Source organism: Salvelinus namaycush, chromosome 10 (genome assembly GCF_016432855.1).
Source record: "Salvelinus namaycush isolate Seneca chromosome 10, SaNama_1.0, whole genome shotgun sequence".
NCBI lineage: Eukaryota > Metazoa > Chordata > Actinopteri > Salmoniformes > Salmonidae > Salvelinus > Salvelinus namaycush.
Genome location: NC_052316.1, coordinates 14,591,962 through 14,604,551, shown reverse-complemented (window position 1 = coordinate 14,604,551; position 12,590 = coordinate 14,591,962).

Sequence of the window (12,590 nt, the reverse complement as noted above, 5' to 3'; positions counted from 1 at the left end):
AGTCAAAAGTTTGGACACACCTATATAAGTTTTTGTTGTTGTTTTGACTATTTTCTACATTGTAGAATGATAGTGAAGACATCAAAACTATGAAATAATACATATGGAATCATGTAGTAACCAAAAAAAAATATTTTAAATTTTTGATTCTTCAAACTAGCCACCCTTTGCCTTGATGACAGCTTTGAACACTCTTGGCATTCTCTCAACCAGCTTCATGAGGAATGCTTTTCCAACAGTCTTGAAGGACTTCCCACATATGCTGAGCACTTGTTGGCTGCTTTTCCTTCACTCTGCGGTCCAACTCATCCCGAACCATCTCAATTGGGTTGAGGTTGGGTGATTGTGGAGGCCAGGTCATCTGATGCAGCACACCATCACTCTCCTTCTTGGTCAAATAGCCTGAAGATGTATTTTAGGTTGAAAAACAAATGATAGTCTCACTAAGCGCAAACCAGATGGGATGGTGTATCGCTGCAGAATGCTGTGGTAGCCGTGCTGGTTAAGTGTGCCTTGAATTCTAAATAATTCACTGACAGTGTCACGAACAAAACAGCCCCACACCATTACACCTCCTCCTCCTTGCTTCACGGTGGGAACCATACATGCGGAGATCATCTGTTCACCTACTCTGCATCTCACAAAGACAAGGCGGTTGGAACCAAAAATCGCAAATTTGGACTCATCAGACCAAAGGGCAGATTTCCACTGGTCTAATGTCCAATGCTTGTGTTTCTTGGCCCAAGCAAGTCTCTTCTTCTTATTGATGTCCTTTAGTAGTGGTTTCTTTGCATCAATTCGACCATGAAGGCCTGATTCACATAGTCTCCTCTGAACAGTTGATGTTGAGATGTGTCTGTTACTTGAACTCTGTGAAGCATTTATTTGGGCTGCAATCTGAGGTGCAGTTAACTCTAATGAACGTATCCTCTGCAGCAGAGGTAATTCTGGGTCTTCCTTTCCTGTGGCGGTCCTCATGAGAGCCAGTTTCATCATAGCTCTTGATGGTTTTTGCGACTGCACATTTTCCGGTTTAACTGACCTTCATGTCTTAAAGTAATGATGGACTGTCGTTTCTCTTTGTTTATTTGAGCTGTTCTTGCCATAATATAGACTTGGTCTTTACCAAATAGGGCTATCTTCTGTATACCACCCCTATCTTGTCACAACACAACTGATTGGCTCAAACGCATTAAGAAGGAAAGAAATTCCACAAATACAATTTTAACAAGGCACACCTGTTAATTGAAAGGCATTTCAGGTGACCACCTCATGAAGCTGGTTGAGAGAATGCCAAGAGTGTGCAAAGCTGTCATCAAGGCAAAGGGTGGCTACTTTGAAGAATCTAAAATATTAAATATATATTGATTTGTTTAATGCTGTTTTTGGTTACTACATGGTTCCATATGTGTTATTTCATAGTTTTGATGTCTTCCCTATTATTCTACAATGTAGAAAATAGTAAAAATAAAGAAAAACCCTTGAATGAGTAGGTATATGAATAGAAAGGTGTGTACAGCAGTAGTTATATTGATGAGCTATGCGTAGAATACAGTATATAGATACAGTGTATAAAGTGGGTGAAACAGTGTGTAAACATTATGAAAGTGACCAGCGTTCAATGACTCTGTACATAGGGCAGCAGTTTCTTAAGGTGCAGGGTAGAGTACCGAGTGGTAGCCGGCTGCAACAGTGATTAAGGTTCAGGACAGGGTCCTGGGCGGAGGCCGGCTAGTGGTGACTGTTTAATAACAGTCTGATGGCCTGGAGATAAAAGCTGTTTCTCAGTCTCTCGGTCCCAGCTTTGATGCACCTGTACTGTCTTCACCTTATAGATCGTAGCTGGATGAACAGTCAGTGGCTTGGGTCCTTGAGGATCTTTTAGGCCTTCTTGTGACACCAGGTGCTGTATATGTCCTGGAGGGCAGGCAGTGTGCTCCCGGTGATGCATTGGGCTAACCGCACCACCCTCTGGAGAGCCCTGAGGTTGCGGACGGTGCAATTGCCGTACCAGGCAGTGATACACATCGACAGGATTTAGATTTTGTTCATTTATTTAACCTTTATTTAACTAGGCAAGTCAGTTAAAAACAAATTCTTATTTACAATGATGGCTTACCCCAGCCAAACCGTACCCCGGACGATGCTGGGCCAATTGTGTGCCGCCTTATGGGACTCCCAATCACTGCTGGTTGTGATACAGCCTGGATTCGAACCAGGGTCTGTAGTGACACCTTTAGCAATGAGACGCAGTGCCTTAGACCACTGCCCCACTCGGGAGCCCAGGATGCTCTCAATGGTGCATCTGTAGAAGTTTGCGAGGGTCTTCGGGGCCAAGACAAATCTCTTCAGCCACCTGAAGTTGAAGAGGTGGTATTGCTCCTTCTTCACGACGCTGTTTGTGTGAAGGGACCATTTCAGGCTGTCAGTGGTGTGCACGCCGAGGAATTTGAAGCTTTTGACCCTCTCCACTGCGGCCCGTCGATGTGGATGGGGGCGTGCCCTCTCTGCTGTCTCCTGTAGTCCACGATCAGCTCCTTAGTTTTGATGACTTTGAGGGAGAGGTTATTTTCCTAGCACCACTCCGCCAGGGCTCTCACCTCCTCCCTGTAGGCTGTCTCATCATTGTTGGTAATCAGGCCCACCACTGTTGTGTCGTCATCAAACTCGATGATTGAGTTGGAGGCGTCTCTGGCAACGGAGTCATGGGTGAACAGGGAGTACAGGAGGGGGCTGAGTACGCACCCATGTGGGGCCCCCGTGTTGAGGATCAGCTTGACAGAGGTGTTGTTGCCTACCCTCACCACCTGGGGTCGGCCCGTCAGGAATTTCAGGACCCAGTTGCAAAGGGAGGGCCCTGAGCTTAGTGTTGGGCACAATATTGTTGAAGGCTGAGCTGTAGTCGATTAACAGCATTCTTACATAGGTATTTTTCTTGTCCAGGTGGGATAGGGCAGTGTGCAGTGCAATGGCGATTAACTCTGGTACAGTCAAAGGGTGCATTCTTATATTGCCTCCAGTGTGTCAGAGTGCGCTCTGGGTCGTACGTAAATTCAGAGCGTTGTCAGATTGTCAGTTCGTAAATTCAGAGTGTTTCGCTCTCGGAGCGTTCAGAGCGCACACTGGATACTCTGGCCCGAGGAGTAGGGTTGATCCGAGTGTTCTGACCTCAACGGCAGTCAAACACCCAAGCTAACTGACTAACGTTGGCTAGCTTGCTAGCTACTTCCAGACACAAATGAGAGAACACTTCACTCTGACCATTCTACTCGCCCTAGCAGAGCTGGTTAGGCTGTTTTCATGTTATCCAGAGCGTTGGTGACTGTAACAAGTGTGTCAATTCTTCCCTGGATAATTTATCCCTGGATTTTCTTTTTAATGAAAAATGGTGGAATCTGGATTTTTACAAAACCCAGATTAATCTATGGAATTCTTATTCGTTATATCAACCACTGTGGCACTAATAACACATGTAAAATAATAGATTTTGGATAAAATAATTTATTTATTGAACAATTAGCTTTTTATTCAAATTAAGGATATCATAGGCAACAGTATGACAGCCTCTAGATTGAAATGTGCAGATAATATAGCTTTGTAGCTGATCGTTTTTAATCAGACAATTTTGTCTGTGGAAGCTAATACAAACTTCCCAAAAGTACTCCAGGAGGATTGAATTGGTCATATTACTCTTGTTGGAATGGTGATAGCGCCCTCTAGCGAAGATTTGTTAGGAAAGGGTCCCAAGTAGAAGTTGCTATAGGATTGCAGGTGACAAACACAAAACGGACCTTAGATCAGTATCTTGGGCTAACTACTCCTGCTCCCTTATAAAACATTTTACAAGTAAAGCCTTGGGGAAAAAATATGATGTGTTTTTCTATAATCAATGTGACAATAGAGAAGATCTTGCAGCATGTTTCTCCACAAGGTGTTTTACTCTGTGCTACTGAACTTTGTTATTTTGTGCCTTGGCTGCTATTTTTTTTGTACTTTTTCTGTCACAAGCACTTATTATGTAGCTCTATGTATTAGTATAGCTTTACAAACTATTGGGAAAAATCTTCACTTGCTGCTCTTGTTCAAAGGGTTTTTATTGAGAATCTGGACAGCCATCCAGTGCCTAGGTACAGCTGTTGGAGCTTAATTTGAGCCAGTTTGCTACAGCAGGAAAATAATCCTGCAGCAACAGGAAATGTAAATTATTATGTGGATTATAATTATATAATTATAATATTAATGGACATTTTTAAAAGGGTTGATACATTTTTCTTAAGTGAAAATCAAGTCTGAAATTTCAAAGTGGAAATTACAAACTTCAGAAGCCTTTTTAAACCTAAAATAAACAACAAGTTTTAAATGTTGCATGTCATTGCGCTTTCACTCTCTCTCTCTCTCTCTCTCTCTCAAATCAAATTCTTGATACACATAGAAAACTGTTGAGCGTGAAAAACCCAGCAGCGTTGCAGTTCTTGACACACTCAAACCGGTGCGCTTGGCACCTACTACCATATCCCGTTCAAAGGCCCTTAAATATTTTGTCTGCCCATTCACCCTCTGAATGGCACACATACACAATCCATGTCTCAATTGCCTCAAGGCTTAAACATCCTTCTTTAACCTGTCTCCTCCCCTTCATCTACACTGATTTAAGAGGAATTAACAGTTGACATCAATAAGGGATCATAGCTTTCACCTGGATTCACCTGGTCAGTCTGTCATGGAAAGAGCAGGTGTTCCTAATGTTTTGTACACTCAGTGCATAGTCTTGTGAGTGTGCATAGAGTCAGTGCAAGATAGGGTCAGTGCAGATAATTAAGGGTTCCCCGGACTAACTATTTAGCAGTCTTATGGCTAGAAGCTGTCTCGGAAACTGTTGGTCCGAGAGCCGATGCTCCGGTACCGTTTGACGGACGGTAACAGGGTGAACAGACTATAGCTAGAGTCTTCATACATTTTTCGGGCCTCCGCTGTGTCCACTGAGCTGTTGGGCTTGCCCTGCAAACTCATTGGATAACGCTGAGCAGGCCTCTTGCTAGCTGTCACTCAAATGGGGCGCAGCACAGCTTCAAGAAAACAGTCGTTTTAGGGATTTCATTGCTAATTGAGGTAATTCTGCTCATCCATTATGCATGTATGAACTACACATTGACACATCCAGCCCAAAGCAGGAGGTTTAAACAATTATTTTTTAGTCGTCAAAGTAGCGGAGCATGTCTTTAAGATCTTACATCTTTAGGAGAGCCATGTAATGTAACCATGCTGATGGGTACCCTCAAAATGTGAGAATGTTTTTGGTTCTGTCGAAATCTATACGTATGGAATAATGTCTGGATCAATACAAATTTACTATTCATATAACTGACATGCACTTTTGCAAAAAATATGTCTAGTTTGAAATGTGGCAAATCGTTCTTGCACTGAAAGCATGATATTACTGTGCAAGATGGGGGCTTGAAATTACCTGTAATTTTCTTTCGCCCAGAGATGTCAATCACAACCATCTCTATCTGTCTCACACTGAAATACACTAACTAGCACGGTGCCAGATCTGTATGTGCTTGATGTGTATCAGGCAAATGACAATGAGGATCAGATGAGTTGACTAAAGCACATATGGACCACGGTAGGAACACACTTCCAGTATGGCACGTTCACACTGAGTGTCTGTGGATTTTTATCTGTGGTCTGTTTCTAGAGCACCAAAAGGGCTGATACACTCAATTACTCACTTTAATCATGATTATTGGATGTTTCTTTTATTAAAAGTTCAACTATTGCAACAAGAGAAATGCCAGGGTCATCATGTCAATAACATATGACTGGTCTTTTTGTTCTGCGTATCATGAATGCACACACCCCATAAGTTTTTTCACTCTGTGGCCAGTTCAACACAATCAATAAATGACTTTTATTGAACTATTGATACATTTGTTTGTACCTTTTCATTCGAAAGAAAAATGAATAGCTGAAAAGTGCTTAACCATTTCAATATATAAATATATCTTATGTTGGTGAGAGGGAGTTGGTGAGAAGGATGTGAACTTCAAACTAGTTTACGGGCAACTCACCAGTGTCTTGTGACCGAGCGCATGGTGACACAGCCACGGAGAGGCCCAGGACAGGGTATGGCATTGTCTATTCCCATGCAGGTGTCGATATAAGGATCCATCAGTACCATGTTGGGTAATGCTTTGTTCATCTTTCGCTCGCTCAGCAGGTAGATCTGGCCATTGATTGTGGTGCAAACAAGAGTTTCTATTGGACAAATGCAGGTATTATTTTTATCCCTGTTTCGTTTGCTTCCGTTTAAGAATCGTTTTTCAACAGAATCGGAGGAATGAATACACCCTTGATCAAGCATGAACACAGTTCACTTTCATAGCAGCCATGTTGTATTCCTTCTCGCCTCTATGCACTCTCCTCCTCTCACCTTCTCCCTTTGTTTGTGGACTTCAATGAACAACACATTGAACACAAGGATCCAACACATTTAACCCTAACCCTAACCCCTGTATGTGACCAGGCGAAAAAACCTTTCCAAGCCGAACCAGATCATAACCGCTACACACAGCCTACATCGTTGTCCCCATATTAGCTAAAGTAACGTCCTAGTCAACATAGCTAATAGAACTAATGCGTTAGTAAACCCACTACAATCATGCAGAACGTTACAGTGTATAGTCCCGGTGGCAATAAATTAATAAAACCAAAAGCTTACCTTGACTTGGAAGAGTTCCAATGTTGTGTTGGAAAGTCATGGCCAGCTAGCTAACATAGCATTCCTCTGTTTGAGCTGGGTGTTCGAGTAACTGTACTAGCCAGCTGCATTTGCGAGTTAAGTAAGTGAAACTGAAAGTGAAAAAATAAGTGATGAAACCTCTTGCTTCTCCTTCATTTTTTAAGAAATGAATTTGTCTTTCTCTCTCTTTGAGTCAACTACTACCACATTTTATGCACTGCAGTGCTATCCAGCTATAGCTTATGCTTTCAGTACTAGATTCATTCTCTGATCCTTCTCTGATCCTTTGATTGGGTGGACAACATGTCAGTTCATGCTGCAAGAGCTGATAGGTTGGAGGACGTCCTCCGGAAGTTGTCATAATTACTGTGTCCTCTGACTACACCATGGTGCTACCCTACAGAGTGCTGTTGAGGCTACTGTTGACCTTCATTGCAAAACAGTGTGTTTTAATCAATTGTTTGGTGACGTGAATATATTTAGTGTAGTTTTGTCTAAAAATGATAACTTTTTCAATGTTTTACAATTGATATTTTTATGAAATTCACTGAGGAGGATGGTCCTCCCCTTCCTCCTCTGAGGAGCTTCCACTGATACATACTCCTGACAACATGTTTATAGCAGTGGCGACCCGTCATTCAGGGCAGAGCCCCACCTGTTTTGAGCCCCACCCGTTTAGCTATAAAATATATACATATATATATATATACATATACATATACATATATGTGTGTGTATTATTTATTTTTTGCCTGTTTTGCCTGTTATTTTGGCATTAAAACGTGTCACATATCAGTTTGCAAACAGTGTAATTTAAAAAAAAATCTTACAGTTAATAAAGCCGCATACAAACATGGTCTCTTTTTTTCTTTCTTGACTAAGGCAGCTCCAAAATGCAGGTGTTTCAACCTAGCTCAGTGCTTTCTGTGGTGGTGGGTCAGCCAGCGGAAAATACGGTGCGTAGGAGTTTTTTTATGTTCTCTAGTTGCGCCGTGATTGGCTCAGTGTTCTGTCACTTATGAGGACACTACGTTACCACAAAATCTACAGGGAGAGCTCGAAAATTCAAGACCCTTGGGTGCTGCCATAGAGTTACATTAGAAGTGCACATCCAAGAAGGCTCAAGGTCAGTGGCCACAGATACAATTAAGTCAAATCAGGTTATATCTACAATAGCTTTGACATCATACTTTCAAAATCTTAGCTAGCAAGCTACACAAGCAGTCATCGTCATGAATTAAGTCGACAATCTACTGGCAAATCCTTTTCAATCCTTTTCATATCAAGAGAAATTATAGATAAAACGTATCGGTGCTCATCGGCTGTTGGACATAATGTCATAGACGTGTGTATAGGTGGCAGGGAAGTCAGGCGCAGGAGAATCGAACTTGGTAAAATGGAGTAGTATAATAACTTAAAAAACATAGCTCCAAAACCATGACAATAATCAAAACAAAGTTGGTACGAGGACCCGTCGCACACCAATACAAACAACACAATAAATGAACAACAAACAATCTCTGACAAGGACATGAGGGGAAACAGAGGGTTAAATACACAACAGGTAATGAATGGGATTGGAACCAGGTGTGTAGGAAGACAAGACAAAACCAATGGAAAATGAAAAATGGATCAATGATGGCTAGAAGACCTGTGATGTCGACCGCCGAGCACCGCCCGAACAAGGAGAGGCATCGACTTCGGCAGAAGTCGGCCCCAGCAGCGCGTCGACACCGGCCTCGGGGACGACCCGGAGGACGAGGTGCAGGGCGATCCGGATGGAGACGGTGGAATTCTCGCAGCAGGGAAGGATCTAACACGTCCTCCACCGGAACCCAGCATCTCTCCTCCGGACCGTACCCCTCCCAGTCCATGAGGTACTGAAGGCCCCTCGCCCGACGTCTCGAATCCAGGATGGATCAAACAGAGTACGCCGGAGCCCCCTCGATGTCCAGAGACTTCGGCAGAAGTCGTGACACATAAACATTACACAACAACTTGGAAATCGCAAATTCAACAATGAGGGGTTTGGAAAGTCATCCAACTCAGAATTCCAAGTCGGGAACTCAGGCCTCTTTCTAGAGCTCCGACCTGAAGATCACTGACGTCATGATTCCAACTTGTTTTTTTCAGAGTTCCCAGTTGTCTTGAAGGCACCATAAATGCCCGACTTTAATGACTGGAAAAAGTTGGAAGGAACTCTGCAGACTTTACTTTACAGACTTTAGAGTACAGAAGAATCAATAGTTTATAGATGTGCAGATTGTTTCAAATACTTTGCAGACTATTCAGATTGGAATGGTAATGCATGAAACCATAACATTTTACTTAACTACAACTTCCGTTTAGAACCTCAGCAGCTTTACGTCACTTTGAACAGCGTTTGGAGTAAACAGTTTCTGTTGCAACAAACGAAACGCTTTGCAACAGAATACACCCCAGGTCAAAGGTTAACTGTTATTGAACTTCCGGAAGAGGAAAAATGGCGGTGAGTTTGTCAGAGAAGAAAGAGGAAGCGAGACACCCCACTTGCGGTTTTTTTCGGGACTCCCAAAAAACACACCACTTCGATATAACTACAATCAGAAGTGACTTCTCGTAGCAGGTTAGGAGAACATTTTCACTAACCTTAACCCTTTTCCTAACCTTAATCTTTCTCCTAACCTATTATCTGAATTATCCTAACCTGCTACGAAAAAGTAACTTCCAGTTGTAGCTGTATCGAAGTGGTGTGTTTTTAGGGAATTTCATTTTGCCCAAATGAGAATCTCCCCTACATCTTTACATTTTGTGACTGGCTTTAATATACTTTCGTTACTCACCAAAGTAAAGACGTTGAGTGCTGATGAAATTTGCTCTGCTATGCGCAAGCTGCAGGCTATCTCTGGTCCATGCGCATGTGCGACAGCTAGTCTGATGCTAACTGAAGTGCTCAAAAGTCATTTATTTTGTTTATTCTACAAATCACAGCCAGGGTTTGAACAGTGTTTGAGTTTTATTGAGGTCCGGAAGGGGTGGGAGTGATTTTCTGTACAATGAGACACTTTAAATGCTATTTGGAGAACAGCAAAAACTATTTCAAAAATGACCCCAGCCATTATCACATTGGCTGCTGTAGGTTCATCCACCACAGTCAATCTACAAACACATAGCATATTAGCTACACATTGTTGAACGGAACAAAAACCTATGACATTTTTAGAACTATATTTTGATGCCATTTTAATGTAGGCCTATAGGGAAGATAGTCCATGTGATATGAAGATGTTCATATTGGAGTATATCTCATTTTTTGTAAGTTCCTAACTTGTTTGATAAGATTAGTACAGATTTTCTCAAGAGATCCAACATGGGGCCCGACCTCAAGTTTGGGAACCACTGTACTAAACTCTCTCTCTGCTTGCTTCCTTTCTATCTCTGTCTCCTCTGCTTCCTTCTGCATGCAGTGCAGCCTGCCTCAGCCTCACCACTGAGCGCCACATCACTGTCTGTCTCAGTAGCCTACTCTCTGTAAAGCAAAGTTATTATAAGAACTTAGTAGCATATATTTTGCTCCAGCTGAGGTAGGCTCCGTTTAACATTAGCTTCTTACTTCATCCTTCTAGTTGGCTAAGTAATACTAGCCAGAGCCCTTTAACGTTACTGCAATAGATGTCTTGCCGGCAGCTAGCCACCTGACTGACTGACATACTGTACAGGAAAACCTCTCTGGTCTTTGTGGTTGAGTCTGTGGTTGAAATTCACTGTTGAGTGAGGAACCTTACAGATAATTGTATGTGTGGGGTACAGAGAAGAGGTAGTCATTCAAAAATCATGTTATTCACTATTAATGCACACAGAGAGAGTTACATTTTACATTTACATTTTAGCAGACGCTCTTATCCAGAGCGACTTACAGTAGAGTGCATACATTTTTATTACATTTTACATACTGAGACAAGGATATCCCTACCGGCCAAACCCTCCCTAACCCGGACGACGCTATGCCAATTGTGCGTCGCCCCACGGACCTCCCGGTTGCGGCCGGCTGCGACAGAGCCTGGGCGTGAACCCAGAGACTCTGGTGGCGCAGCTAGCACTGCGATGCAGTGCCCTAGACCACTGCGCCACCCGGGAGGCCTATGCAGTTCATGCAACTTATTATGTGACTTGTTAAGCAAGTCTTACTCCTGAACTTATTTAGGCTTGCCATAAAAAAGGGGTTGAATACTTATTGACTCAAGACATTTTAGCTTTTCATTTTTTATTAATTTTGAAAAATTTAGATAAACATCATTACACTTCGAAATTATGGGGTATTCAATCAATCAATCAAATGTATTTATAAAGCCCTTTTTAAAATCAGCTGATGTCACAAAGTGCTATACATAAACCCAGCCTACCTAAATCCCCAAACAGCAAGCCATGCAGATGTAGAAGCACGGTGGCTAGGAAAAACTCCCCAGAAAGGCAGGAACCTAGGAAGAAACCTCTACGGAAAACAGGCTCTGAGGGGTGGCCAGTCCTCTTCTGGCTGTGTCGGGTGGAGATTATAAGAGTACATGGCCATTTAAGGCCAGATTATTCTTCAAGATGTTCAAACGTTAATAGTTGACCAGCAGGGTCAAATAATAATCAGTGGTTGTAGAGGGTGCAACAGGTCAGTACCTCAGGAGTAAATGTCAGTTGGCTTTTCATAGCTAAGCATTCAGAGGTCGAGACAGCAGAGAGAGACAGAGAGAGAGTTGAAAACAGCAGGTCTGGGACAAGGTAGCATGTCTGGTGAACAGGTCAGGGTTCCCTAGCCGCAGGCAGAACAGTTGAAACTGGAGCAGGAGCACAACCAGGAGGACTGGGGACAGCCAGGAGTCATCAGGCCAGGTAGTCCTGAGGCATGATCCTAGGGCTCAGGTCCTCTGGGAGATGAGGGAGAGAGAGATAATTAGAGGGAGCATATTTAAATTCACACAAGACACCAGATAAGACAGGAGAATTACACCAGATATAACAGACAGACCCTAGCCCTCCAGCACATAGACTATTGCAGCATAGATACTGGAGACTGAGACAGGGGTGGGTCGGGTGACACTGTGGCCCCATACACAATACCCCCAGACAGGGCCAACCAGGCAGGATATAACCCCACCCACTTTGCCAAAGCACAGCCCCCACAGCACTAGAGGGATATCAACAGACCACCAACTTACTACCCTGAGACAAGGCTGAGTATAGCCCATGAAGATCTCCTCCACCGCAGAAGCACATCTTGTGTGTAGGCCAGTGATTTTAAAAAAAATCGCAATTTAATCCATTTTAAATTCAGGCTGTAACACAACAAAATGTGGAAAACATCAAGGGGTGTGAATACTTTCTGAAGGCAATGTAACTATAAGCGACTATTTACTAGTTGTGGACTCATTCTCCGACAGTCAGTTTTTGTTTGTTTGGGGGATGTCTGTGCACACGGCAGGCGTCACGGGACGGTTGTAAAATACCCTTTTGTCCGGCATCTCTCAAACACTGTCAGCAGCGTTTCTAGTTGCCTACTTGAGCAGACCGCGAGCTGTGGTAGTTCGTTTCACATCGGCCCTTTGCCTGTACCGCTAGAGGGTGGAGTTAGCCGTTTGAGACTGGTGAATGTGCTGAAAAAGTTCAAATTCTGGAAGGCAAATTTCGGGGACGCAGGAGAACTTTCACTGTTCATGAATCTGCCATTCGTTCGCAAAGAGGCAGGCATGATTTTTTTTTTTTTTTTTTTACCTTTATTTAACTAGGCAAGTCAGTTAAGAACAAATTCTTATTGACGGCCTCCCGGTTAACCGCCTTGTTCAGGGGCAGAACGACAGATTTTTACCATGTCAGCTCGGGG